We start from the raw sequence: 23,831 nt of genomic DNA, 5'->3' as shown, positions 1-23,831 counted from the left end.
GCTCCTATCACATGACGATGAGAACAGAGGGTGAACAGGATCATCTATCTCGAGTTCTGGTCCTAACGTGAAACCAAACGTAAAACCAACACGGGTATCTTGTGAACACATCTCTGTGCCAACCTCACTGTACACACTGCTGGATGTCTAACAACAAGATGAATTGTGAATGTTTCTTTGCTGCGTAATGCTGATTGGAAGCACACAAGACATCTGTTTAATGTGACCTTCCTGTGGAAATAACTTGCAGGCCCATAAATGTGGCCGTCTCAATGCGGAGAAGGATATTTAGCCATGGCATGGTGTTGGCACAGTTCCCCCATCCTGGTAGCAGAGGCCAATGCTCGATGTTGTGTTTAACATATCACACCAGCAGCCTTGTGGAACGTGACCACTTTGTATGGGAAACAAAAGATCAAAGAATGGACAAGATTAGCCACACCGACTTGTACCTTCAATTGAAAATGAAAAAGTCTAGGGCACTCTGATAAAATGTATCAAAAATACAATTTACTGTCAACATGAACTGGCGAATAAATCAGCTGAGTGTTTTGAAGATGCGTTTCTTCAGGCAGTGCAGTGCCCGGGGGACAGATTGCAATTTATAACCATGCTTTGTGTTTGCGATCACTAGCTCATCATTTCCAATTTAAATTATGAACAAACAAATTAAATAAAATGCAAAGTTATTCAAGGATCCATTGTAACATAAACCACCAACACCTTCTGTGTGATAAAAGGTTTAATTCTGCAGTAAATATTTAATGTTTTTGGGATTAATGTACATCTTTAGTTGGTTATTAGACTGAAAGTGGCAGACTCTTATTCAGTTTAGTTTATTGTCTATTGTCACGTTTCGTTTAGTTTCGTTTAGTATAGTTTAGTATAGTTTAGTTTAGAGATGTAGCGAGGGAACAGGCCCTTCGGCCCACCGGGTCCGTGCCAACCAACGATCCCCGCACATTAACACTATCCTACACACACAGGGGACAAGTTTTACATTTACCAAGCCAATTAACCGACAAACCTGCACGTCTTTGGAGTGTGGGAGGAAACCAAAGATCTCGGAGAAAACCCATGCAGATCACGGGGAGAACGTGCAAACTCCGTACAGACAGCACCCGTAGTCGGGTTCGAACCCGAGTCTCCGGCGCTGCATTCGCTGTAAGGCAGCAACTCTACCGCTGTGCCACCGTGTACTAAGGTACAGTGAAAAGCTTTGAAAAGCACTTGGTGGTGTGGGTACATTTAGTGCATGCTGAATATTGCAGATAGATAGATTCTTGGTCAGTGCGGGTGTCAGGGATTATAGGGAGAAGGCAGGAGAATGGGGTTAGGAGGGAGAGATAGATCAGCCGTGATTGAATGGCGGAATAGACTTGATGGGCCGAATGGCCTAATTCTACTCTCAGCACTTATGACCCTATGAGAACAGACAGTGAACAAGGTCATCTATCTCGAGTTCTGCTCCTAACGTGAAACCATATGTAAAACTGACACGGGTATCTTGTGAACACATCTCTGTGCCAATGTCACTGTACACGCTGCCGTATGTCTGACGACAAGATGAACTGTGAATGATTCTTTGCTGCATAATGCTGATTAGAAAAACACAATTCTGTTCCTGGAACTTATGAACTTATGAAGCATGCAACGAGGAATTCTCTGCCACAGAAGGCAGTGGAGGCCAATTCACTGGATGTATTCAAGAGAGTTAGATATAGCTCTTAGGACTAATGGAATCAAGGGATATGGGGAGAAAGCAGGAACGGGGTACTGATTTTGGATGATCGGCCATGATGATATTGAATGGCGGTGCTGGCTCGAAGGGCCGAATGGCCTCCTCCTGCATCTATGTTTCTATGTTTACTGAGGGACATGAGATGTAGCGCTGAGGCTCTACAAGACGCTGGTCAGGCCGCATCTGGAATACTGTGAGCAATTGTGGGCCCCATATCTGAGGAAGGATGTGTTGGCTCTGGAGAGGGTCCAGAGGAGGTTTACAAGAATCAAGTCAAGTCAAGTTTATTTGTCACATACACATACACGATGTGCAGTGAAATGAAAGTGGCAATGCCTGCGGATTGTGCACAAAAAAGAATTACAGTTACAGCATATAAATAAAGTTAATAAGTTACTATAGTGTAGACAAAAATTTAGTCTCTGGAGTTATAAAAGTTGCCAGTCCTGATGGCCTGTGGGAAGAAACTCCGTCTCATCCTCTCCGTTTTCACAGCGTGACAGCGGAGGCGTTTGCTTGACCGTAGCATCTGGAACAGTCCGTTACTGGGGTGGCAGGGGTCCCTCATAATCTTGCTTGCCCTGGATCTGCACCTCCTGATGTATAGGTCCTGCAGGGGGACGAGTGTAGTTCCCATGGTTCGTTCTGCCGAACGCACTACTCTCTGCAGGGCCATCCTGTCCCAGGAATGAGTGGGTTAACATATGATGAATGTTTGCCGGCACTGGGCCTGTGCTCGCTGGAGTTTACAAGGTTGAGGGGGGACCTCATTGAAACTTACAGATAATGAAAGGCACAGATAGAGTGGATGTGGAGAGGATGTTTCCACTGGTGGGAGAGTCTAGGACCAGAGGGCACAGCCTCAGAATTAAAGGGCGCTCTTTTAGAAAGGAGGTAAGGAGAAACTTCTTTAGTCAGAAGGTAGTTAATCTGTGGAACTCATTGCCACAGAGGGCTGTGGAGGCCAAGTCAGTGGATATATTTAAGGCAGAGATAGACAAATTCTTGATTAGAACGGGCGTCAAGGGTTATGGGGAGAAGGCGGGAGAATGGGATTAGGAGGCAGAGATCAGCCATGGTTGAATGGTGGAGTAGACTCGATGGACCGAATGGCCACACCATCCCCAGTGACCACCACTGTCACGCAGAGTTCCAGTGTGGAACAGCCCGCCCACTGGAAGATCACAGTGAATGTGCACGGCTTTATCCAGGACTAAACTGAACCAAAAAGCTGTTACACCACTTATTTTATTGGCCCATACACTGAAACAGCAAAACTGTATCCTTCTATCTCCTAAGATAGACACAGAGTGCTGGAGTAACTCAGTGGGTCAGGCAGCATCTGTGGAGAACATGGATAGGTGATGTTTTATAGACAATAGACAATAGGTGCAGGAGTAGGCCATTCGGCCCTTCGAGCCAGCACCGCCATTCAATGTAATCATGGCTGATCATTCTCAATCAGTACCCCGTTCCTGCCTTCTCCCCATACCCCCTGACTCCACTATCCTTAAGAGCTCTATCTAGCTCTCTCTTGAATGCATTCAAAGAATTGGCCTCCACTGCCTTCTGAGGCAGAGAATTCCACAGATTCACAACTCTCTGACTGAAAACGTTTTTCCTCATCTCAGTTCTAAATGGCCTACCCCTTATTCTTAAACTGTGGCCCCTTGTTGTGGACTCCCCCAACATTGGGAACATGTTTCCTGCCTCTAACGTGTCCAACCCCTTAATAATCTTATACGTTTCGATAAGATCCCCTCTCATCCTTCTAAATTCCAGTGTATACAAGCCTAGTCGCTCCTGTCTTTCAACATATGACAGTCCCGCCATTCCAGGAATTAACCTAGTAAACCTACGCTGCACGCCCTCAATAACAAGAATATCCTTCCTCAAATTTGGAGACCAGAACTGCACACAGTACTCCAGGTGCGGTCTCACTAGGGCCCTGTACAACTGCAGAAGGACCTTTTTGCTCCTATACTCAACTCCTCTTGTTATGAAGGCCAACATTCCATTGGCTTTCTTCACTGCCTGCTGTACCTGCATACTTCCTTTCAGTGACTGATGCACTAGGACACCCAGATCTCGTTGTACGTCCCCTGTTCCTAACTTGACACCATTCAGATAATACTGTGCCTTCCTGTTCTTACCACCAAAGTGGATAACCTCACACTTATCCACATTAAACTGCATCTGCCATGCATCCGCCCACTCACACATCCTGTCCAAGTCACCCTGCGACCTCATAGCATCTTCCTCACAGATCACACTACCACCCAGCTTTGTATCATCTGCAAATTTGCTAATGTTACTTTTAATCCCTTCATCCAAGTCATTAATGTATATTGTAAATAGCTGGGGTCCCAGCACTGAGCCTTGCGGTACCCCACTAGTCACTGGGGTCCCAGCACCGAGCCTTGCGGTACCCCACTAGTCACTGGGGTCCCAGCACCGAGCCTTGCGGTACCCCACTGGTCACTGCGGTCCCAGCACCGAACCTTGCGGTACCCCACTAGTCACTGCGGTCCCAGCACCGAGCCTTGCGGTACCCCACTAGTCACTGCGGTCCCAGCACCGAGCCTTGCGGTACCCCACTAGTTACTGCGGTCCCAGCACCGAACCTTGCGGTACCCCACTAGTCACTGCGGTCCCAGCACCGAACCTTGCGGTACCCCACTAGTCACTGCGGTCCCAGCACCGAACCTTGCGGTACCCCACTAGTCACTGCGGTCCCAGCACCGAACCTTGCGGTACCCCACTAGTCACTGCGGTCCCAGCACCGAGCCTTGCGGTACCCCACTAGTCACTGCGGTCCCAGCACCGAGCCTTGCGGTACCCCACTAGTCACTGCGGTCCCAGCACCGAGCCTTGCGGTACCCCACTGGTCACTGCGGTCCCAGCACCGAGCCTTGCGGTACCCCACTGGTCACTGCGGTCCCAGCACCGAGCCTTGCGGTACCCCACTAGTCACTGCGGTCCCAGCACCGAGCCTTGCGGTACCCCACTAGTCACTGCGGTCCCAGCACCGAACCTTGCGGTACCCCACTAGTCACTGCGGTCCCAGCACCGAGCCTTGCGGTACCCCACTAGTCACTGCGGTCCCAGCACCGAGCCTTGCGGTACCCCACTAGTCACTGCGGTCCCAGCACCGAGCCTTGCGGTACCCCACTGGTCACTGCGGTCCCAGCACCGAGCCTTGTGGTACCCCACTAGTCACTGCGGTCCCAGCACCGAGCCTTGTGGTACCCCACTGGTCACTGCGGTCCCAGCACCGAGCCTTGCGGTACCCCACTGGTCACTGCGGTCCCAGCACCGAGCCTTGCGGTACCCCACTAGTCACTGCGGTCCCAGCACCGAGCCTTGCGGTACCCCACTAGTCACTGCGGTCCCAGCACCGAGCCTTGCGGTACCCCACTGGTCACTGCGGTCCCAGCACCGAGCCTTGCGGTACCCCACTAGTCACTGCGGTCCCAGCACCGAACCTTGCGGTACCCCACTAGTCACTGCGGTCCCAGCACCGAACCTTGTGGTACCCCACTGGTCACTGCGGTCCCAGCACCGAGCCTTGCGGTACCCCACTGGTCACTGCGGTCCCAGCACCGAGCCTTGCGGTACCCCACTAGTCACTGCGGTCCCAGCACCGAGCCTTGCGGTACCCCACTAGTCACTGCGGTCCCAGCACCGAGCCTTGTGGTAAGCGACGAGACTCTTCTTCAGACCCGAAGGAGAGGAGAGGCGAGAAAGAGGTGGCAGTTTGGGTGAGGAGAGACGGTCCTGGTGAACGTGTAGGGGAGGTGCAGGGTTACTGAACACAGGAAGGGGAGAAGGTGGTCCACAGTGGGGCTGCTATTAATCTCTGCTAATGCATGTGATTAATTCAAGAAGATTAATGCGTCCAGTTTTTATAAAATGTTAATTCTGCAAATGAATATCAAATAAAATACATCTTTAAAACTTAATGAAACCCATTGCTCTGGGCACTGCAGATGGTGAACATGACCTAGGGTGTGATTGACTTTAGACTTTAAAGATACAGCGTGGAAACAGGCCCTTCGGCCCACCGAGTCCGTGCTGACCAGTGATCCCCGCACACTAACACTATCCTACACACACTAGGGATCAGTTACACTTTACAGAAGCCAATTAACCTACAAACCTGCACGACTGTGGAGTGTGGGAGGAAATCGGAGCGCCCGGAGAAAACCCACGCAGGTCACGGGGAGAACGTACAAACTCCGTACAGACAGCGCCCGTCATCACGGCCCCAGTCCAATCAGGCAACTTCAGTCACAACCAGGATTCACTTTACAGACGAGATACGAGGACAATTTACAAGCTATATCACCAAGTGTAAAAACACAGGCCAATTAACCTACAAACCTGCACGTCTTTGGAGTTTGGGAGGAAACCAGAGCACCCGGAGAAAACCCACACAGGTCACGGGGAGAACGTACAAACTCCGTACAGACAGCGCCCGTAGTCGGGATGGAACCTGGGTCTCTGGCGCTGTGAGGCAGCAGCTCTACCCGCTGCACCACCGCGCCATGAGGCAGCAGCTCTACCCGCTGCACCACCGCTCCGCCCCAAAGGTTCATGGCTGTAAATTGTAATTGAGTGGTCCCTAGAACCACGCATACTCTGACATCCACAACGTTCTCACCTGCTTCACCACGCAGTCTGCCCAGAGTACGGGCTCGACGACCAGACGACATGGGCTCAAGGTGAAGGGGAAAGATTTAATAGGAATCTGAGGGGGAACCTTTTCACACAGAGGGTGGTGGGTGTATGGAACAAGCTGCCAGAGGAGGTCATTGAGGCAGGGATTATCCCAACGTTTAAGAAACAGTTATTTTATTCACAAAATGCTGGAGTAACTCAGCAGGTCAGGCAGCATCTCGGGAGAGAAGGAATGGGTGACGTTTCGGGTCGAGACCCTTCTTCAGACTGAAGAAACAGTTAGACAGGTACATGGATAGGAGAGGTTTGGAGGGATATGGACCAACCGCAGGCAGGTGGGACTAGTGTAGATGGGACATGTTGGCCGGTGTGGGCGACTCTGTGTCTCTGTGTCTCTGTGTCTCTGTGTCCCTGTGTCTCTGTGTCCCTGTGTCCCTGTGACTCTCTGTGTCTCTGTGTCCCTGTGTCCCTGTGTCTCTGTGTGTCTGTGACTCTCTGTGTCTCTGTGTCTCTGTGACTCTCTGTGTCTCTGTGTCCCTGTGTCTCTGTGTCCCTGTGTCTCTGTGACTCTCTGTGTCTCTGTGTCTCTGTGTCCCTGTGACTCTCTGTGTCTCTGTGACTCTCTGTGTCTCTGTGTCTCTGTGTCTCTGTGTCTCTGTATCCCTGTGTCTCTGTGTCCCTGTGACTCTCTGTGTCTCTGTGTCTCTCTGTGTCTCTGTGTCCCTGTGACTCTCTGTGTCTCTGTGTCTCTGTGTCTCTGTGTCTCTGTGTCCCTGTGACTCTCTGTGTCTCTGTGTCTCTGTGACTCTCTGTGTCTCTGTGTCCCTGTGTCCCTGTGACTCTCTGTGTCTCTGTGTCTCTGTGACTCTGTGACTCTCTGTGTCTCTGTGTCCCTGTGTCCCTGTGTCTCTGTGTCCCTGTGTCCCTGTGACTCTATGTGTCTCTGTGTCTCTGTGACTCTCTGTGTCTCTGTGTCCCTGTGTCCCTGTGTCCCTGTGTCCCTGTGTCCCTGTGTCCCTGTGTCCCTGTGTGTCTGTGACTCTCTGTGTCCCTGTGTCCCTGTGTCTCTGTGTCCCTGTGTCCCTGTGTCCCTGTGACTCTCTGTGTCTCTGTGTCTCTGTGTCTCTGTGTCCCTGTGACTCTCTGTGTCTCTGTGTCCCTGTGACTCTCTGTGTCTCTGTGTCTCTGTGTCTCTGTGACTCTGTGACTCTGTGTCTCTGTGTCTCTGTGTCCCTGTGTCTCTGTGTCTCTGTGTCCCTGTGTCTCTGTGTCTCTGTGTCCCTGTGTCCCTGTGTCCCTGTGTCTCTGTGTCCCTGTGACTCTCTGTGTCTCTGTGTCTCTGTGTCCCTGTGTCTCTGTGTCCCTGTGACTCTCTGTGTCTCTGTGTCCCTATGTCTCTGTGTCTCTGTGTCTCTGTCTCTGTGACTCTGTGTCTCTGTGTCTCTGTGTCCCTGTGACTCTGTGTCTCTGTGACTCTGTGTCCCTGTGTCTCTGTGTCTCTGTGTCCCTGTGTCCCTGTGTCCCTGTGTCCCTGTGTCTCTGTGTCCCTGTGTCTCTGTGTCTCTGTGTCCCTGTGTCTCTGTGTCCCTGTGTCCCTGTGTCCCTGTGTCTCTGTGTCCCTGTGACTCTCTGTGACTCTGTGACCCTGTGACCCTGTGTCCCTGTGTGTCTGTGTCCCTGTGTCCGTGTCCCTGTGTCTCTGTGTCCCTGTGTCCCTGTGTCCCTGTGTCCCTGTGTGTCTCTGTGTCTCTGTGTCTCTGTGTCTCTGTGTCTCTGTGTCCCTGTGTGTCCCTGTGTCTCTGTGTCCCTGTGTGTCTCTGTGTGTCTCTGTGTCCCTGTGTCCCTGTGTCCCTGTGTCCCTGTGTCCCTGTGTCCCTGTGTCCCTGTGTCCCTGTGTCTCTGTGTCTCTGTGTCTCTGTGTCTCTGTGTCCCTGTGTCTCTGTGTCTCTGTGTCCCTGTGTCCCTGTGTCCCTGTGACTCTGTGTCTCTGTGTCCCTGTGTCCCTATGTCTCTGTCTCTCTGTGTCTGCGTCTCTGCGGTTCTGACTCTGTACTAAAAGTTTTTTGGGAAGTGAGGAAGTGTTGTAGTCACAAGGAACTGCAGATGCAGAAACAAAACAGAGAGTGCTGGAGTAACTCAGCGGGTCAGGCAGCATCTGTGGAGGGAATGAACAGATGATGTTTCAGGTCAGGATCTTTCTTGGGACTGGTGGAGATGCTGCCTGACCCGTTGAGTTCCTCCAGCACTCTGTGTTTAACATGTACATGTGTTATTTGTGTGGTCCATGGTCCACTCCTGGCTGAGGTCAGGGTGAGGTTGTGGAGGGCAGGAGGTGTTTGTGTGACCATGCTGATCCACCCTGGCAACATGTCATCATCGCCCCTTAAACAAGCTGGGCCCTCAACAATACAGCCACCTTCACACGGAAACACCAGCCGACATTCCATCATTATACGTACAATTATAACTGCTCCCTGAGGCCACTGCACAGGACCAAGTCACCCTGCTGTTACTCACTTATTTATAACAAGAGACATCAGGCCAGGGTTTGATTTCGCATCAAACCCACGGTAAATCCGCCTTCATCGGTCGGGACAGTGTGTATGGGAGTCAGGGAGGCATGTTGCAGGTCTAGAGGGGGGGTGGAGGGGGGGTGGAGGGGGGGGTGGAGGGGGGGGTGGAGGGGGGGGTGGAGGGGGGGGTGGAGGGGGGGGTGGAGGGGGGGTGGAGGGGGGGTGGAGGGGGGGTGGAGGGGGGGTGGAGGGGGGGTGGAGGGGGGGTGGAGGGGGGGTGGAGGGGGGGTGGAGGGGGGGTGGAGGGGGGGTGGAGGGGGGGTGGAGGGGGGGTGGAGGGGGGTGGAGGGGGGGTGGAGGGGGGGTGGAGGGGGGGTGGAGAGGGGGTGGAGAGGGGGTGGAGAGGGGGTGGAGAGGGGGTGGAGAGGGGGTGGAGAGGGGGTGGAGAGGGGGTGGAGAGGGGGTGGAGAGGGGGTGGAGAGGGGGTGGAGAGGGGGTGGAGAGGGGGTGGAGAGGGGGTGGAGAGGGGGTGGAGAGAGGGTGGAGAGAGGGTGGAGAGGAGATTCACCACAACGCTGCCTGGATCAGAGGGTTCCCACTACAGGGAGTGGTTGGACAGACATGGATTGTTTTCTCTGGAGCGTTGGATGTTGAGGGGAGACCTGATAAAAGGATATAAAACCATGGGAGGCGTAGAGAGGGTAGACAGTCACAACCTATTATCCCAGGGTGGGAATGTCACAGACTAAAGGAGGTGGCTCTCAGGTGAGAGGGGCCATGTTTAAAGGTGATGAGCAGGGCAGGTTGTTTATACAGAGGGTGGTGGGGCCTGGAACACACTGCCAGGGGTGGTGGTGGAGGCACACATGATCTCTCCGTCTGATTAACGGTCTCATAAGGTCATGTGATAGGAGCAGAATTAGGCCATTCGGCCCATCAAGTCTACTCCGCCATTCAATCACGGCTGATCTATCTCTCCCTCCTAACCCCACTCTCCTGCCTTCTCCCCATAAACCCTGACACACGTACTGATCAACAATCTATCTATCTCTGCCTTAACTATATCCACTGACTTGTGGCCTCCATACCCTTCTATGGTAAAGAATCCCACAGATTCACCACCCGACCCGTCACTCATTCCTTCTCTCCAGAGATGCTGCCTGACCTGCTGAGTTACTCCAGCATTTTGCGTCTGCCTTCGGTTTAAACCAGCGCCTGCAGTTCCTTCCCCCACACTTGCTCCTAGTGCTACCTGCCAGCGGCGTTTCATGGCATTGCAGTTCCTGTGGCAGTGTGGGCGGTCAGTGTGTGTGTGATCACATCAACTACCGTCCAACACTAAATGACAACTACAGTGAAACAACCATCTGTGCCTACAGCCAGCCCAGTCTCTCTGTAACGTCAAGCAGACGTGAGGAAACAATGGCATACAACCCCATGTGAAGAATACTGGTGAAAATAGACAGGCATCCATGTAAAAGAATCGAGCAAATGTAAAGCAGGAGGTAATGTATAAAAGAATGACATCGACAAAGGGCGTCAGAAAGCGGCACGGTGGCACAGCGGGTAGAGCTGCTGCCTCACAGCGCCGGAGACTCAGGTTCGATCCTGACTACGGGTGCTGTCTGTACGGAGTTTGTACGTTCTCCCCGTGACCTGCGTGGGTTTTCTCCGAGATCTTCGGTTTCCTCCCACACTCCAAAGACGTGCAGGTTTGTAGGTTAATTGGCTGGGCAAATGTTAAAAAAAAATTGTCCCTAATGTGTGTAGGATAGTGTAGGATAGTGTTAATGTGCTGGGCAGCACAGACCCGGTGGGCCGAAGGGCCTGTTTCCGCGCTGTATCTCTAAATCTAAAAAGCAGCGGGTAGAGCTGCTGTCTCACAGCACCAGAGACCCGGCTTCCATCCTGACCCAGGTGCTGTCTGTGTGGAGTTTGCACGTTCTCCCCGTGACCACATGGGTTTCCACCGGGTGCTCCGGTTTCCTCCCATTTCCCAAAGACGTGCGGGTTTGTAGGTTAAATGGCCCCTAGTGTGTAGTTAGTTGATGAGAAAGTGGGCAACATAGAACTAGTGTGACACACAGTGCTGGAGTAACTCAGCGGGTCAGGCAGCATCTGTGGAGAACATGGATAGGTGACGTTTCACAGAGTGCTGGAGTAACTCAGCGGGTCAGGCAGCATCTGTGGAGAACATGGATAGGTGACGTTTCGGGTCGGGACCCTTCTCGAGACTGGTTGCTCTCAGCCATTGAGACTCTGTCTGTAGTCACAAAGGCATTAGAAACATGAAAGAAAGACAATTTAAAAAAATAACAGGGAATTGTTCCTGCTACTGTTTATGAGTTATGTTACAAATTAGCTCAGTCTTTCATTTGTGATATCTACTTCCAATGAGCACGAATGGGGTCTACTAAATGAATGGAGTGATAATGAGGGTATTTGTCATGTGGAATGCTTGCCTGTGACTTTGTTCTCTGGGTGATCGCTGGTGACAAGTTCTCATTGCTGCCAATCTCAGCTGAAATGGCACATTACATTTGGAAACGAGGATCAGGAGAACATGGGGAAGCTACCCCAGGCAGCTTGTTAATTGTCCTGACGCATATTATTTTGCAAGCTATAATGAAGGAGATCATTTGGAGAGTGATCTAGCAGAATTAAACATTCTTATTATTGCTGGCAGAGATTTCAAAACGGTTTAATCTCCTGAAATGTAAATCGTTTGGGAACCATAATTTTAAAATGCCAATCACACGCTGATTATCACATTTTATGGCCTGAGAATAAAAAGCATTAACTAGTGAACTACAGTTTAAAAAGCGGTTCTACATAATAAAGGATGTGAGCTTGTGCTGGCAGTGTAAGTACCAGGCAGATAGTCGTGTGGTTGAAGTTTGTTCTAATGAGAACAATAATTCACAAATCTGAAATGTAATAATGGGAAGGTTCTGTTAGCACCCTGTCCTTACCACAGGTTCCAACACAACAACGCAGCGGGTAGAGCTGCTGCCTCACCCCACCCCTCACCCAGGTTCCATCCTGACCTCGACTGCTGTCTGTGTGGAGTTTGCACGCTCTCCCAAGTTCTATTGCAAGTCACTGCAATACTTTGTGCTGAACAAAGCAGTCGAGCATCTGCAGTTGTTTGTGTCCACACGGGGCCCACACGGGGTCCATCCACACGGGGTCCATCCACACGGGGTCCATCCACACGGGGTCCATCCACACGGGGTCCATCCACACGGGGTCCATCCACACGGGGCCCACACGGGGTCCATCCACACGGGGCCCACATGGGGTCCATCCACACGGGGCCCACACGGGGTCCATCCACACGGGGCCCACACGGGGTCCATCCACACGGGGCCCACACGGGGCCCACACGGGGTCCATCCACACGGGGCCCACACGGGGTCCATCCACACGGGGCCCACACCGGGTCCATCCACACGGGGCCCACACGGGGTCCATCCACACGGTGTCCATCCACACGGGGCCCACACGGGGTCCACCCACACGGGGCCCACCCACACGGGGCCCGCCCACACGGGGCCCGCCCACACGGGGCCCGCCCACACGGGGCCCGCCCACACGGGGCCCGCCCACACGGGGCCCGTCCACACGGGGCCCGTCCACACGGGGCGGGTCCACACGGGGTCCACAAGGGGGCCACCCACATGGGGCCCATACGGGGCCCACCCACACGGGGCCCACCCACACGGGGCCCACCCACACGGGGCCCACCCACACGGGGCCCACCCACACGGGGCCCACCCACACGGGGCCCACCCACACGGGGCCCACCCACACGGGGCCCACCCACACGGGGCCCACCCACACGGGGCCCACCCACACGGGGCCCACCCACACGGGGCCCACCCACACGGGGCCCACCCACACGGGGCCCACCCACACGGGGCCCACCCACACGGGGCCCACCCACACGGGGCCCACCCACACGGGGCCCACCCACACGGGGCCCACCCACACTGGGCCCACACACACGGGGCCCACACACACGGGGCCCACACGGGGCCCACACGGGGCCCACACGGGGCCCACACGGGGCCCACACGGGGCCCACACGGGGCCCACACAGGGTCCACACAGGGTCCACACAGGGTCCACACAGGGCCCACACAGGGCCCACACAGGGCCCACACAGGGCCCACACAGGGCCCACACAGGGCCCACACAGGGCCCACACAGGGCCCACACAGGGTCCACACAGGAAGACATTGCCAGCCGTTGCCAACTTCTCACCAGCAGGTCAGGCATCACCACAGAGTTGGTACAGGAAAGATGGAATGGGTAGAGAGAAGATTTACCAGGATGTTGCCAGGACTAGAGGGTGTGAGCTATAGGGAGAGGTTGAGCAGGCTGGGTCTCTATTCCCTGGAGTGCAGGAGGATGAGGGACGATCTTATAGAGCTGTACAAAATCATGAGAGAAACAGATGCACAGAGTCTCTTGCCCAGAGGACCCGAGGACTTAGGTTCAAGGTGAAGGGGAAAAGATTTAATAGGAATCCAAGGAGTAACTTTTTCACACAAAGGTGGTGGGTGTATGGAACAAGCTGCCAGATGAGGTAACCATATAACCATATAACCATATAACAACTACAGCACGGAAACAGGCCCGTTCGGCCCTACCAGTCCACGCCGACCACTTTCTCTGACCTAGTCTCATCTACCTGCACTCAGACCATAACCCTCTAATCCCCTCTTATCCATATACCTATCCAATTTACTCTTAAATAATAAAATCGAGCCTGCCTCCACCACTTCCACCGGAAGCCCATTCCATACAGCCACCACCCTCTGAGTAAAGAAGTTACCCCTCATGTTACCCCTAAACATTTGTCCCTCAATTCTGAAGCTATGTCCCCTTGTTGGAATCTTCCCCACTCTCAAAGGGAAAAGTCTACCCACGTCAACTCTGTCCGTCCCTCTCAAAATTTAAAAAACCTCTATCAAGTCCCCCCTCAACTTTCTACGCTCCAAAGAATAAAGACCCAACCTGTTCAACCTCTCTCTGTAGCTTAAGTGCTGAAACCCAGGCAACATTCTAGTAAATCTCCTCTGTACCCTCTCCATTTTGTCGACATCCTTCCTATAATTTGGCGACCAGAACTGCACACCATACTCCAGATTCGGCCTCACCAATGCCCTGTACAATTTTAACATTACATCCCAACTTCTATATTCGATGCTCCGATTTATAAAGGCAAGCATACCAAACGCCTGTTGTCTGTAGTTGAAGCTGGGACTATCCCAACGTTTAAGAAACAGTTAAACAGGACCAAGCGCAGACAGGTGGGACTAGTGTAGGTGAGGCATGTTGGCCGGCGTGGGCAGGTTGGGCTGAAGGGCCTGTCTCCACACTGTATCACTCTATGACTAGTGTAGGTGGGGCATGTTGGCCAGTATGGGCAGGTTGGGCTGAAGGGCCTGTTTCCACACTGTATCACTCTATGACTAGTGTAGGTGAGGCATGTTGGCCAGTATGGGCAGGTTGGGCTGAAGGGCCTGTTTCCACACTGTATGACTCTCTATCTATGTCCAGACATCAGAAGCAGAGTGTTTGGTGCAGGGATGGTCACCACTGGCCAGGTACATTGCCCGCACGCCCTGACTCTCCCAGCTCCCCAGTTACAGACATAACTTTGAGGATTTGCAGTTGTCAAGATTAGATAAACGTAGCAGCGACTCACTGTAACAAGGCACAAATACGAAACGTAAAAACAACTGCTGATCACCTCTGTAATTTTCCAAAGGTTACTTGCTTAATTTCACTTGTATTTGGCAGCAAAACTATGATGTGATTACAAACCCCTTTGTGGAGCATCTTGCTTACTGTGTAATTAAAACGAGGATGAATTCATGCCTCCATTACTTCACTCACTTCCATTTAATTACACGATTGCTTCCTGCCAGATTCTCTTTGTTCCTGGTGTAATTAGGGCCCGTATTTAGCCGGCGTTTTCCAGATCTGCTCTGATCCTGTGGATATCTCCCCACACACTCACAGTGTCGGACTGACCTATTCAACCCACAACTACGTAACTGATGGTGTGGGTTTAGTAAACACCTTCCCCATGCCCACTGCTAGAGAACTCACACTGCCCCCACCCCAGAGGGCACCCTAGGTCACTCCGCCCCCACCCCAGAGGGCACCCTAGGTCACTCCGCCCCCACCCCAGGGGGCACCCTAGGTCACACCACCCCCACCCCAGGGGGCATCGTTAGCGGGGGATGGTCATCGTCCAGGAGCCACAGGTAGAGCACCTGTCTCACGGCGCCAGAGACCCAGGTTCCATCCTGACCTCGGGAGCTTTCTCAGTTCAGTTTGAGTTTGTGGAGTTTCAGTTCAGTCTAGTTCATTGCCATGTGTACCGAGTTAGTCAACAGCTTTTGTTGCGTGCTAACAAGTTTGTACGTTCTCCCTGTGACCTTGTGGGTTTTCTCCGGGTGCTCCGGTTTCCTCCCACATCCTAAAGACGTGCATGCTTGAGATAACACATAACTAGTGTATGGGGTGATCGTGGACAGCATGGACTCGGTGGGCCAAAGGGTCTTTTTCCATGCTGTCATTCTAAATTAAAGCTGTTCACTGCACGTGGCAATAATAAACCAACCCCAATATAGATCTCCACCTCAGAGGGATTGACAGAAATCATGAGATGACAGAAGCCCAACGGCTAGACACAAGAAACAACAAACGATGGAACCTTGCACATAACACAAAGTGCTGGAGTAACTCAGTGGGTCAGGCAGCATCTGTGGAGAACATGGATAGGTGACGTTTCACAGAGTGCTGGAGTAACTCAGTGGGTCAGGCAGCATCTGTGGAGAACATGGATAGGTGACGTTTCACAGAGTGCTGGAGTAACTCAGCGGGTCAGGCAGCATCTGTGGAGAACATGGATAGGTGACGTTTCACAGAGTGCTGGAGTAACTCAGCAGGTCAGGCAGCATCTGTGGAGAACATGGATAGGTGACGTTTCACAGAGTGTTGGAGTAACTCAGCGGGTCAGGCAGCACCTGTGGAGAACATGGATAGGTGACGTTTCAGGTGGAGACCCTTCCTCAAACATCTCTAGTTAGCAGCCACTCTCGACCTCACACCAAACAAGCAACAGATGTACAGACAGGCCAAGAGTGATGTGAAACTGAAATAATGGATTCACTGTTCTGTTCAATGTTCCGTTTCCCCATACAAACAAGGAAGTTATACCTAAATACAACCAGTTATCAGTGGTGATGTGTGAATGCCTGTGGCCATGGCAAGTGATCACACTCATTTGCTGCTTCCTGTTGTTGAAACAACACGATGCAGAGTGGAACATGAAAGTATTGTGTCTGACTCAGAAATAACAAGACACAGCGTGTGGCTGGCCTGGGAGATAACAAGACACAGCGTGTGGCTGGCCTGGGAAATAACAAGACACAGCGTGTGGCTGGCCTGGGAGATAACAAGCCACAGCGTGTGGCTGGCCTGGGAGATAACAAGCCTTGCTGCACGATGGTGTAGCATGGTGTAATCTCTCTCATCATCCATCCCCACACCACTGATATCATCACTGGCTGAGAAACCCACTCCAACCACTCCTGATCATTCCACTAAAGCTGCACACATCACAACCACAAGCAACAAGCTCATCAGGAAGCCTGGCTCTGTCCTGGGGGTGGAGATGGATTCACGGGGGGTGGTATTGGAGGGGAAGGTGCTCTTCAAACTGCGGAGCATCTTGGACAATACAGCTCACCCACTCCATCACACACTGGTCAACCTGAGGAGCACCTTCAGCACCAGACTGGTCCCACCAAGATGCAGCACAGAACGCCACAGGAGATCCTTCTTCCCTGTGGCTATCAAACTGTACAACTCCTCCCCCTTCTGCCCTGGGGTAGACTGACTGATTCTCCCCAATCCGTTCATGTTTTGTGTATCTTGTTGTGTTTTGATGACTGTTGGCAGATCAAATTCCCTCCTGGGATAAATTAAGTTCTATCGTATCGTCTCGTATTGTAAGTCTCACCCAGAGAGTTGTGAATCTGTGGAATTCCCTGCCACAGAAGGCAGTGGAGGCCGATTCACTGGATGTTTTCAAGTGAGAGTTAGATTTAGCTCTTAGGGCTAACAGAATCAAGGGATATGGGGAGAAAGCCGGAAAGGAGTACTGATTGTGGATGATCAGCCATGATCATATTGAATGGCGGTGCTGGCTCGAAGGGCCAAATGGCCTACTCCTGCACCTATTGCCTGTGTTTCTCAATCATTAATAGATACCAAACAATGAACATATGATTGGTTTCCTCTCTGCAGCTGCTGCCTGACCTGATGTGTATTTCCAACATTTTCTGCTTTCATTCCCCACTGGTGACAGGAGCAGAATTAAGTCTCCGCCGCCACTCAATCACAACTGATATACCTCCCTCCTCACCCCATCCTCCTGCCTTCTCCCCATAACCCCTCACACCTGTCCCTATCCATGTTCTCCACAGATGCTGCCTGACCCGCTGAGTTACTCCAGCACTTAGTGGTTTTTTTTTGTAAGTCAGCACCTGCAGTTCTTTATGTCTAGCTGAGACTTAGGTTGCTCCTTCGAAAAAGATGCTGCCAATATTTAAAATAAAATAATGAAAGGTCAGGCATATTGAATAATTACTTTGTGTGGATGTTAAGACTGAAGGGGGCACATTCTTCCAGATGACTTCCATGGGAAATTAATAATGAATTAAGGACAGTAAGTTGCTGAACCTACTGTGACCATGGAAACAAGGTTATGGAGGATAATGGAATTAGAAATGGAGAATCTCCCAGGAGGTGTCAACTACTAAACGACAGGTAGTGCAGCTCGAATCGGCTGGAGATTCCAACATCCTGGCATGGCCCCTTGGTGATTGGAAAAACACAACTGGAACTCTTTTATTTAAGGGGCAAGAGGGGAAATGATGAACTACATGGACATCCCCCTCTTGCTGGGACAGCTAAAGGAATCTACAAACAAGGATGGAACCACTTTCAGTTTAGTTTAATGTCGCGTGTACCGAGGTACAGTGAAAAGCTTTCGTTGCGTGCTAACCGGTCAGCAGAAAGACAATACATGATTACAATCGATCCATTTACAGTGTACACATACATGACAAGGGAATAACGTTTAGTGCAAGGTAAAGCCAGCAAAGTCCGATCACGGTTAGTCCGAGCGAGGGTCACCGATGAGGGAGATAGTAGTTCAGCACTGCTCTCTGGGTGTGGTGGGATGGTACAGATGCTACTGAGCAGTTTGGGGAACTTAAACAGCTGACAGAATGTCAATGTGGATTGGTAAAGTGTGGCTTGTGTCTGATACATCTGTGTAATTGTAGAGAGTAACAGAGGCAGATACATGTGTGTAGTTGTAGAGAGTAACAGAGGCAGATACATCTGTGTAGTTGTAGAGAGAGTAACAGAGGCAGATACAGCTGTGTAACTGTAGAGAGAGTAACAGAGGCAGATACAGCTGTGTAACTGTAGAGAGAGTAACAGAGGCAGATACATCTGTGTAGTTGTAGAGAGAGTAACAGAGGCAGATACAGCTGTGTAACTGTAGAGAGAGTAACAGAGGCAGATACATGTGTGTAGTTGTAGAGAGTGTAACGGAGGCAGATACATGTGTGTAACTGTAGAGAGTATCGGAGGCAGGCAGGGCCATGTCATGTCCATGGATATCGGGAGCATGGGTTCCAGATACTTGTTGATGTTCCCCGTTTGATCCAGCTTGCACCAAGCAAAGCTCGTCAAACTGAAGACTATTTATGAAACAGGTTACAAGATTCTTGCACATTGAGCTGAGAACCTCTCTTAAGCAGTGACTATGATTTCCTTTTCCATAACAGACGCTTTGCAAAGCCACAGTTCAGTTTAGTTTATAGTTACGTGCACCGAGGTACAGTGAAAAGCTTTTGTTGCGTGCTACCCAGTCAGCAGAAAGACTATGAGGAGGATGCTATGAGGTTGCAGGGTGACTTGGGCAGGATGTGTGAGTGGGCAGATGCATGGCAGATGCAGTTTAATGTGGATAAGTGTGAGGTTATCCACTGTGGTGGCAAGAACAGGAAGGCAGATTATTATCTGAATGGTGTCAGGTTAAGAAAAGGGGACGTACAACAAGATCTGGGTGTCCTAGTGCATCAGTCACTGAAAGTAAGCATGCAGGTACAGCAGGCAGTGAAGAAAGCCAATGGCATGTTGGCCTCCATTGCGAGAGGATTTGAGTTTAGGAGCAGTTGTACAGGGCCCTGGTGAGACCACTCCTGGAGTATTGTGTGCAGTTGTACAGGGCCCTGGTGAGACCACTCCTGGATTATTGTGTGCAGTTGTACAGGGCCCTGGTGAGACCACTCCTGGAGTATTGTGTGCAGTTGTACAGGGCCCTGGTGAGACCACTCCTGGAGTACTGTGTGCAGTTGTACAGGGCCCTGGTGAGACCACTCCTGGAGTATTGTGTGCAGTTGTACAGGGCCCTGGTGAGACCACTCCTGGAGTACTGTGTGCAGTTGTACAGGGCCCTGGTGAGACCACTCCTGGATTATTGTGTGCAGTTGTACAGGGCCCTGGTGAGACCACTCCTGGAGTATTGTGTGCAGTTGTACAGGGCCCTAGTGAGACCACTCCTGGAGTATTGTGTGCAGTTTTGGTCTCCTAATTTGAGGAAGGACATGAAGTACATGTGACAATAAACTAAACTGAACTAAAAACTAAATCTAAACTAAGCAGGTCGGGCTATGGGATGCTACCTGACCCACTGAGCTCCTCCAGCACTTTGTGTTTTGCTCAAGATTCCTGCATCTGCAGTTCCTCGTGACTTCATAAACCACCCATGGTCCACCCCATCACAGCCCTGGCCCAATTCCCGTTCACAATTGCAGCTCTGTCTTCAAGACAGAGTTAGATTTAGCTCAGGGCTAAGGGAATCAAGGGATATGGGGAGAAGGCAGGAACGGGGTACTGATTGTGGACGATCAGCCATCATCATATTGAATGGTGGTGCTGGCATGAAGGACAGAATGGCCTCCTCCTGCACCTATTCTCTATGTTTCTGTGTTTCTTACACAGTTGTCTCATTAGCCACTCTGAAGCCACTAAACCAAAATGAGGATGTCATCTCTGATCCAAGACTGTCTAAAGGAGTTAAACACAGTCGGAGGGGAAAATATCTGGCAAAGTTTCAACATAGATTCGAGCAGCAGGGACTTTCACAGTAATGGGTTAACATTTTGTCTCCAGTTGGGTAAGAAGAAAAGCTTGATCTCTGTTAGTTTTAAGCCTGTTTGCATGATTTAACAATAATTCACTAGCTCCCACCTGCTCCAATATAATAGTAAGGATTAAATCTCACCAAGGTGTCCAGTTACACTTACGGAATCAACAATATTTCTGGTGAGAACCGTTTATGTCAAAAAACCCCACTGTTGCAACATTACAAATTTATAGACACAAAATGCTGGAGTAACTCAGCGGGTCGGGCAGCATCTGTGGAAAACATGGATAGGTGATGTTTCACAGAGTGCTGGTGTAAGTCAGCGGGTCAGGCAGCATCTGTGGAGAGAAGGAATGGGAGACATTCTTCAGATTGAAGAGTCTCGACCGAAACGTGAGTTACTCCAGCAATTTGTGTCAATCTTTGGTTTAAACCAGCATCTGCAGTTCCTTCTCCCATGAGTGGATTTAAATGTAGTTTTGTTTATTTAGTTCAGTTTTATTGTCATGTGTACCGAGTGACATTTTGTTTGTTGCGTGCTAACCAGTCAGCGGAAAGACAAGACATGATTACCATTGAGCTGTCCACAGTGCACAGATAAGGGAATAACGTGAACACAGCTGCTGCCTTTAATCGGATATAAATGAGAACATCAGTAAATGTGGACTCAGTCTCAAATATCAGATATGATTATCACCTAATCTGTCAACAAGACATCGCACTTCAAACAGAATGTGTAATTGTGCGGCAATATCTGTTTTAAGTTTGCTGAATTTTGAGGCTCCACAATTGATGTTCTTTGTTTTAGTTTAGTTTAGAGATACAGCGCAGAAACAGGCCCTTCGGCCCATCGAGTCCGCACCGCCCAGCGATCCCAGCACACGAGCACTATCCTACACACACTAGGAACAATTTACAATGTTACCCAAGACAATTAGCCTCCAAACCTGCACGTCTTCAGAGTTGGAAGGAAACCGGAGCACCCGGAGAAAACCCACGCAGGTCACGGGGAGAAGGTACAAACAAACTCCGTCCAGACAGCGCCCGTAGTCGGGATGGAACCCGGGTCTCTGGCGCTGTGAAGCAGCAACTCTACCCACTGTACCACTGTGACGCCCCATAAAGGTGTATGTATCAGAACGTACTTTGACAAGAGCTGCCATTCTGCAGCTCGGCCCCAGAAAGTTCATTAAAGTTATGTTTGACACGATCAATGACTGCACAATTTACAGAAACAACTACAAACCACTCAGCGATTTTACAGCCTGCATTCAGAGCAGATCTGAATAAATATCAGATCTCATCTCAAACACTGTTTCTCATTCAATAAGCCAAAGTATAACATTTCTATTACCATATAATTGTGTGCGCCAGTATTTACTTAGTCGGCAGTAATCCTGCCAAGTCAGCACTATATATATTGCTGGCCTGGGCATTCCCAACACACACAGTCTTGTAATGTTGCAGTCTCACCTGCACTCCAGGTATCCCACATCCACTGCCTGCTCAGTCCCACTGACACACCAATGTACAGAAACGTAGTGTGTGTTGGAAGGACCTGTAGACGCTGGTTTAAACTGGAGATAGACACAGGGTGCTGGAGTAACTCAGCGGGTCAGGCAGCATCTGTGGAGAACATGGATAGGTGACGTTTCACGTCGAGACCCTTCTTCAGACTGAGAGACGGGGGAAAGGGAAGCGAGAGATATGGACGGTGATATATAGAGATATATAGAACAAATGAATGAAAGATATGCAAAAAAGTGACATTGATAAAGGAAGCGGGCCAATGTTAGCTGTGGACCGGGTGAAAACAAGTTTCAGACAATGAGACTCAACAAGACGAGGTTGAAGCTGGTACTGCTTGGGAGGGCTAGGGATGGAGAGAGAGGGAATGCCGGGGCTACTTGAAGTTAGAGAAATCAATATTCATACCACTGTGCTGTAAGCTGCCCAAGCGCAATATGCATACAGAAATGTACCAGTATGATAAACCTACTGTACTTGTACCAAATCACAATCCCTCCTCCCCCCCCCCCCCAGAAAAAATGGTGAAATTGGCCAAAATAACTGGTACAAACAATACTTTGGTACTTTGTTAGTTACACCTATCCATGTTCTCCAGAGATTCTGCCTGACCCGTTGAGTTACTCCAGCACTCTGTGAAACGTCACCTATCCATGTTCTCCAGAGATGCTGCCTGACCCGCTGAGTTGCTCCCTGACCCGCTGAGTTGCTCCCTGACCCGCTGAGTTGCTCACTGACCCGCTGAGTTGCTCCCTGACCCGCTGAGTTGCTCCCTGACCCGCTGAGTTGCTCCCTGACCCGCTGAGTTGCTCCCTGACCCGCAGAGTTACTCCAGCTGTGTCCAACCAGCTGTCCATTCTTGAACTGCAAAATGCCAGATGTTTCTGGAGATTGAGGTTGAGTGTCCCATGACCCACCCGGACTCCACACAGGACCCCCTGTGAGAGGAGGGGGTGTGCTGGGCTGGGCTGCACTCCTGGTTCAAGCCTCTAATGCACCATTTTGCAGTTTCAGCATTTAAACAGATAAAGGATCAACTTAAATACAGAGGGAAAGAGACGTTCTCGTTCATCATTGCTATCATTGAAAATGGAACTATGTCATGAAATTGAATCCCCAAGCTACTAATAACAATCCCAGCATATCATTTAATATAAATGTAAATGGACATATTCAGAGACAGCCATTAAAGCATCTGTTATTGTAGAATGACATCCCATCAGCCTGGCTCTGAGCAGCACATGTAATAAGGACACAGAGTGACGAGGTTTCACACATTAAGCTGCAATATTCCCCAGGTAGCCAGACAGACAGAGATGTGTGTTCTACCTGTGATGTGTAGTCCTCAGAGAGCAGGGGGTGGCACGGTGGCGCAGCGGTAGAGTTGCATTGAATGCAGCGCCAGAGACCCGGGTTCCATCCCGACTACAGGTGCTGTCTGTACGGAGTTTGCACGTTCTCCCCGTGGCCTGCGTGGGTTTTCTCCAAAGGCCTGTATCTCTGAACTAAAAACTAAGTCAGACGTGTGTCAGAATGCTCCCAGTCCTGGAACATGTTGTGGTCAAACACTAATCCTTGGCCACTGCCCTGGTCTCACACAGGTGGGGCGAGTTGTGGCATGTAGTAACCTCGGGAATCCCCACTGTGGCAGGAACAAAGCTGATGCCCAAAGGATCAATTGTTGCCACAACTCCATGTGTGAGACCAGACCAGGGTAGGGCAGCGGACACTGGCCAAGTAAGAGAAACAGGCCCACTGGGTCCGCACCGACCAGCGACCCGCACACTAACACTATCCTACACACACCAGGCACTAACACTATCCTACACACACTAGGCACACTATCCTATACACACTACTAACACTATCCTACACACACTAGGCACACTAACACTATCCTACACACACTAGGCACACTAACACTATCCTACACACACTAGGCACACTAACACTATCCTACACACACTAGGCACACTAACACTATCCTACACACACTAGGCACACTAACACTATCCTACACACACCAGGCACACTAACACTATCCTACACACACCAGGCACACTAACACTATCCTACACACACTACTAACACTATCCTACACACACTAGGCACATTAACACTA

The 23,831-nt window shown here is 50.9% G+C and overlaps 1 protein-coding gene across 1 annotated transcript in view; it reads right to left on the bottom strand.

Annotated features, from left to right (window-relative positions):
- Positions 1 to 21,736, bottom strand: part of LOC144603319 (THAP domain-containing protein 5-like) — a 148,294-nt gene extending 126,558 nt beyond the window's left edge. Inside the window, 1 exon segment of the mRNA XM_078416448.1 lies at positions 21,656 to 21,736. The gene's annotated coding sequence lies outside the window, so the exon portion shown is untranslated.
- Between the last annotated feature and the right edge of the window lie 2,095 nt (positions 21,737 to 23,831).

The sequence above is a fragment of the Rhinoraja longicauda genome, chromosome 20 (assembly GCF_053455715.1).
Source record: "Rhinoraja longicauda isolate Sanriku21f chromosome 20, sRhiLon1.1, whole genome shotgun sequence".
Lineage (NCBI taxonomy): Eukaryota > Metazoa > Chordata > Chondrichthyes > Rajiformes > Arhynchobatidae > Rhinoraja > Rhinoraja longicauda.
The sequence above is the reverse complement of the archived record's forward strand: the minus strand, read 5'-3'. Positions and strand labels throughout refer to the sequence as shown.